Here is a 7,140-nt window from a genome sequence, read left to right on the forward strand (position 1 = left end):
TGGCAGCTTGCTTAGAACTTTTCCAAGTCACCGTACCACCATTTAACTTGAATCCAAAACCTGATTGAAACTTGGCATCATCATCGTCCGACTGGAAGCTAGCGTTGTTGTAACATTCCAGTATCAATTCTCCACCACCGCAGAACAAGAACATATCCTTAGTCTTTTTCAGGTACTTAAGTATGGTCTTGACCCACTCCAATGTGCTTCACCAGCACACGCCTGATATCTGCTCGTTACGCTCAAAGCGTATGCGACATCGGGCCTAGTGCATTGGACAACATACTGAATACTGGCTACAGCTGAAGCATAGGGGATGTCCGACATCGGTTAAAGTTCCTCATCAGTCTTGGGAGACTATTTTTTGGACATCTTAATCCCATGCCTCATTGAAAGGAATCCTCGTTGTGAGTTATTTATGTTGAATCTCTTCAAGACTTTCTCAATGTACGAGGATTGGGTTAATCCCAACATCTTTTTAGATTTATCCCTATAGATCTTTATGCCAAAGATGTAGGAAGTCTCACTCATATCCTTCATGGAAAATTGAATGGACAACCATGCTTTTATATTTTCCAATATCTTGACTTCATTCCCAATGAGCAAGATATCGTCAGCATAAAGTACAAAGAATGTAACTGAACTCCCATTAATCTTCTTGTATACACAAGGATCATATTTATTTTTTATGAAATCATATCCCCGTATGACTTCATCAAAACATGTGTTCCAGCTTTGGAAAGCTTGTTTGAGGCTATAGATGGACCTTTGGAGACGATAGGCTTCTTCTCCAGTGAGGTGAAACCTTCCGGTTGATCTATATAGATCTCTTCCTCAACGAATCCATTTAGGAAGGCCATTTTTACGTCCATTTGTCATATCTCATACTCATACCAAGCTTTTATGGCGAGCAGTATCCAAATGGACTTGGCCTACCACGAGCAAATAGGTTTTTCCAAAAATCGGCCTGGGTCGTTGAGTATATCCTTTCGCCATGAGCTAACCTTAAAGGCGGTAACCTCCTCGTTAGCTCCAAGCTTACATTTGTAGATCCATTTGCAACCAATTCCTTAACGCCTTTAGGCAGGTCCACGAGAGTCCAAACTTGATATGAACCTATCGAGTCCATTTCGAATTTTATGACCTCAAGCCACTTATCCGAGTAGATGTCAGACATCACTTCTCCCTACGTTCTTGGATCACCGTCCATTGGCTGGTCGAGCCTAAGAATCCATACCTATGAGGAGGTTGGGATATTCTGGTTGACCTATGGAGAACTGGAGCACTAATGCTGGGAACCATAGGCATAGATGGTATTGCATTATCTTGACGAGGTATCTCACTTGACTTTTTCAAGTAGTTCCTCATCACGTCGGCTATCATAGAAAAACCCTTTTTCAAGAATATTGCGTTCCTTGAGATAAAGTCCTTTTGTTCCGATGGGTCATAAAAATAATACCCTGCAGTTTCTTTCCAATAACTGACACACCTGCATAGACTAGATCTTGATTCTAATTTGTCTCCCACTAGCCTCTTGACGTATGCGGGGCTACCCCACACTCACAAGTACTTGTAGGAGGCAGGTCTGCCATGCCATATCTCATACAGCATTTGGGGCATGGCTTTAGACGGCGCCATGTTGAGCAACTTAGCTGTTGTATCAAGAGCGTATCCCAAAAGGATAGGGGAATTCGGTAAAACTTATCATGGACCGAACCATGTCCATTGAAAGAGAATTTCATTCTCTTTTAGGTAATCCATAAATTCACCACTTAAATATTCCCCACCTCGATCTAATCGAAGGGCTTTGATCTTACGACTTGTTTGATTCTCTACTTCAAGTCTGAATTCCTTAAACCTTCCAAATACTTTAGACTTGTACCTCATAAGGTAGATATAATCGTAGTATGAGTGATCATCGGTAAAGGTTATGAAGTACTAGTACCCTCCTTTAGCCAGAGTATTTAGTGGTCCACAAAAGTCCAATAAACCAGTGGCAAGCATACTTTGTCCAACAAAAGGTTTCTTGGTCATTTTTCCTTTTAGATAGGATTCGTAAGTTGATAGTTTGTCCAAGTCATCTACCTCTAGACTTCTTGATTCTACCAACTTCTTCATCCTTTCTGTGGATATATGACCCAACCTCATACGCCAAATTTGTGCATTTTCATGATTATCTAATTTTCGTTTGTGTTGGGCAGTCATAATCCAATTTGACTATTGAAGAATATAAAAACTGTTCGTTAATGTACCAAGCACATGAAGATTATCATCAATCATCAAATAAAAATTATTTTTATTGATCTTAAACGCATAACCATCATTGTCTAAAATAGGAATGAAAATAATATTTTTGATCATGCTCAATACATAGTAACAGTTCTTTAATTCTATCCAAATATGATCACTAATAGCTAGGTTGAGAGATCCCACAGCTTCCGCAGCAACAATCTTGTCATCACTGAGCCTTAGGACCATCGTGTCCTTACATAGCCTTCTACTTCTCTCCAGCACCTGCAAGTCATTGCAGATGTGAGCTCCACAACCGGTATCTAATATCCAAGAAGTAGAATTAGTTATCAGATTTACTTCAATCACAAACGTACCTGGGTTGCAAAGGAGTTGTGGGCACTCCCTCTTCTAATGCCCTTTTCCACGACAATGAATGCAAACATCATTTGCCCTCTACCATAGTGAACCGCCATTCTTCCCTTTCCCTTTTCCATTTCCCACGGGAGCAATAGGGGTAACTGGAGCGCTAGCCGTGGCTGCGATGGCCTTCCCTTTTTCCTTCTTCCTCTTCCAGCGTCCAACCCTCTTGCCTTTTACCTTGGAGGTCGAAGCATCTTCTATCAATACTGCAGGCGCAGACTTGTGGGTTGTTGCCCCATATTGGACTAGCATGTTGATTAACTCATGAATAGACTTCTCAAGTCCATTCATGTTGTAGTTAATGATGAATGGGTCATAAAAGGGAGGAAGTGACTGGAGGATCACATTGATGTACGTGTCATTATCAAGCCCAACTTTCAGGTCTTCAAGCTTCTCCACGAGGGATAGCATCTTGACCCCATGACTTTGCACAGAGGATCCTTCAATCATTTTTGTCCCAAAAAATGCTTTAGTAGCGGCATATCTAATATGGCTATCAAGAATCGCATAAACTTCCTTCATGCAAAGCATTATCGAGGGAACGTCTTCCAACCTATCATATTGCCTTTGGATGTCATTGGTCATTGAAGTAATATGATGTTGCGGACCTTCCGGTTGTCCTCATGCCTCTTTTCGAACGTTACACGTTCTTTGGGTGAGGACCCTTCTAGCAAGGTCACTAGGAGCAACTTGTCCAAGATATAGCCTTGGTTCTCGAAATCTAGGATAATCCTTAGATTTTGCAGCCAGTCATTGTAGTTCGTGCAATTGAATTTATTAGTCTCAATTATCAAGTTTGAGGGGTTCTTAGACATTATTCTATATGATAGAATAAAAAACAGAAATTAGCAGACAATAGTAATACTATTGACAAGTTCAAGACATAGTTTTTAGTCTTTAACTCTCCCACTATATATACGAAACCCCACCACTCTCAAGTGGAATTTTGGGAAACCAATTCTTAGTAGGCTTGGGATCCACAAGAACAGTTTACCATGCACCGCTTTTACGATTCACATGGAAAAGCCTTGTGGGAGGCAACTGATGCCATTCTTATTCTATGAGATTCCCAAGAGATTTTTGCCTCACCTCTTGACATGATCCCGAGGACTCTAAGTCAATCATGTTACTCAGTGTTAGGCCCGACATATCAACCAAATTATACTTCAGTCGTCGCCCGCACAACTCGTGAGACAGGGAAACGCTGAACGTGCTCTTTGTTCACAATAATGGTGCAGCTTTCCTATATTCCATGTGTGCCATGACTTGTGAGACCACACTTGGGTAGTGATAGCTTCCTCACTACCTTGCTGAGGATGGAAGGCTCGGACTGATCAAGACAATTTTGATCTAAGTCTATTTTGGGCCTAATATTTAACTTGGTCCAACCAAGTGAGGAGTTGGTGTTTGAGTTGTTTGATCGGGACCTCATCACATAATTATGTTGCACGCATAATATCAACTGCTAAAGCAATAAATCACCACATGGAACGTAGTTAAACACGTCCCTATGGGATGATCATGAGCCCAACCTATGCGACTCACTGAGCCTGCAGTGAGTCAATGGTCAGTCTAAGGTGGTCTTATGCTATTACAAAATATTTTACCCATCAACATATAGATGGGCCTTGTAACTACTTCACGGGCCTCCTTCTCCTTGGACCTTCTTCTCCATGGGCTTGCTTTAAAAATAGAAAACCTCACCAAAATTCCTATGCTACTCTCATTATATTTAAAAGAAAAACCCGATCAGAAGTCGGGGAGAGTACATTAGGAGGGAGAAGGCAAGCTTATTATTTCAAGGCTAAAAATGAGAGGGAGAGAGAAGATAACATTCAAACAAAAAACATAAGCATACAAGAGATCATGGACTTCGTGATCATCCATCCATACATTTCAAGTATAAATCCCATGTAATATAATAATCCATAATATCCAATATCACAAAATAAATTATACGAAAAAACACAGGTTAATAATTTGCAATTAAAGGATCATCGAGAATATGTGCATCCAATGCACATAATAAATCTAATTAATTATGCAATTTTGATTCTAAATTAAAACAACATAATTAATAATGAAGAAAAAAATTTCAAAAAAATCAAATTTTCGAAAAACGATCAAAAAATGGCCCAACCGTCGCAAGTTGGCCCTACACCGCGCGCACACGCTGCCATCGTTGGTGTTGCGAGGCGTGCGCGCACGTGGGTTGTTGTCCACTCATAGGCCTCTGCTCGTGCGTGCTGCCTACGATCGCTGGCCCAGGGTGCGTGCAAGCTCCCCAACGTTGTGCGCCGGCAGCAGCAGTTTTGTTGCGATTTCTTTTTTTTTTTTTTAGATATGAAATATTAAAACTAAAGGATAAACCCAAAAAGAAATCTTATTTTTTCATATGCTTTAATCATCCATAAATTTTAAAAAATGAACAAGCCATTTTCATCATATAACCAATAAACAAAAGCAATAAAGTACATGCTTCAAAAGCCGTAAAAGCACATTAATCACATAACCATCAACCCTTACATCGAACTAGGCTCTATACCACTTGAAGGATCACGTGATACGGCCTAGAAATGCGCTAGCAGAAGCGGTGAAATAAAACGCGTAACAATGAAATATTTAATGTAAAATAACACGAATCCAAGGGGTGTACCCTTGGAGTTCCCGGGCGTTTGATCTAATAAAATAAAAAACAAATATGGGGCTGATGAAAAAGGCATAAAAACGAAATAAAAGGGGTACAGAAATGATACCTTCATTTTTCACGGTAGTTTGAAATGTTTTTCACTTGAGGCTCCAATGTAGCAGCTCTCTAATTCGTCCACACCATACTGGAGTTGGAATCTCTAAATGATCTTTGCTAGAAGAGAACGAGAGAAGAAAATTGCACCTTAGTGCACAAGAGAAGGGGCGGCCGAGTGCTAGGAAGAGAGGAGGGGAAATTTTTTTTGTTGTGTGATAATGATTATAATTATTTCCCAAATAATTACATTCCATATATATACCTTGTTTGATAATTAAGAATGTTTCTAAATACATTCTATTATTTACAAGGCATAATTCTCTTTATTTCAAATAAAGAGATCCCCAAAATGGCTAGAACTATACTTTTCAAATTACAATTTGCTAGCCATTTATTTTCTTATATGGAACTTTTCATGGGCTCAAAATAATGGGATTGGCCTATTTTTACCCTTAAAAGCACAAGATCAATAAATTTTTATTTAAATCCAATTTAATAAAATCCAACTTTATTGAGTCTAATTTATATTTAATCTAATTAAATATATAAGCCCAAAAATATCCTTATTATTTAATAAGATTCAACTCATTAAATTATAAGGACAAGCCCAATATATAAACTAATACCATCAATTTATCTTTGGGCCTCTTCTCTCTTTGTAAGTATTCCGATTACTTGTGAAATTAATTCTAAATTAATTCCTTGTTCCTTTCTGATGATTTATGTGTGACTCTTTAGGTCCACCTTTCAGCTAGACTTGGGCTAGGTGTCCAACACTATTATTAATTAAATCCAATTCAAGTAATAATTTTTTACTAACCTTTAATCAAGAAAATCTGTCACCATGGGTGGCCGTCTAGCAACAGTCCATGGTACTAGAGACTAGGTGAATTACCGTGTGAATATTTAGGTTCTCGAGTCCATACAGGTACAGTCCTTCAGCCTACCATTTTCCGGCCATAGCCTAGGGCATGGAATTAGGTGTCAGTTCCCATCCTATACTATGCGTTCATGCTTAATTCTTGATATCGCGTTATGCCAAGTTTCTCGACATAGGAACCTCCTTTTCCTATTTGATCAACTATTGTGGCTACAAATTTATAGAGCGTTAACGCATCTCCAAGTGCATAGAAGATACCTCTGTAATATATCGATAGAGGATGGATCCTTTTCTTGGAACTTCATCCTCGCTGCATACTCCGACTACACTGGATAAGGCTTATGATGATCGTCTCTGTGATACAGTCACCCTCTCACAGAGATCCAAGATACAGTCATTGTATGCACGTGACTACAGTGATTCGTCAAGTCTGAGGACTACTCCCATACTATCGAAGTCGGGATTTCATTCATATGACGATCCCCGCGAGTCAGTTCAGTTGATTTGACATCTAGTCAATCAACCCACCTAGATCCCATAGACGCTCCATGTTTGTCACCGATGAAACACGGTACTCATCAATTTGAATGCGACTCTTAGCGCAAGTCTCCATAGGACCCTCGATGCCCATTCTCGTGGTTCTCGAATTGGAACGTTTCAGACTTAACCTTTTGGCACTTGGTTTTATGACCGCCATCTGATTGCGCGGCCCAACTGCACGGTTGTCAGTCGGTCTGTGGGTTTTGTTGTGATGTTTAAGTAAAATATAAACATATAAAATGAGCAGAAAAAAGTGGATGCCAAAATAAGCGAATACTCATTTTATTCACTTGAAATAATATTACATTATATCGATTAAATT

The sequence above is a fragment of the Sesamum indicum genome, linkage group LG12 (assembly GCF_026168435.1).
Source record: "Sesamum indicum cultivar Baizhima isolate 11 linkage group LG12, ASM2616843v1, whole genome shotgun sequence".
Lineage (NCBI taxonomy): Eukaryota > Viridiplantae > Streptophyta > Magnoliopsida > Lamiales > Pedaliaceae > Sesamum > Sesamum indicum.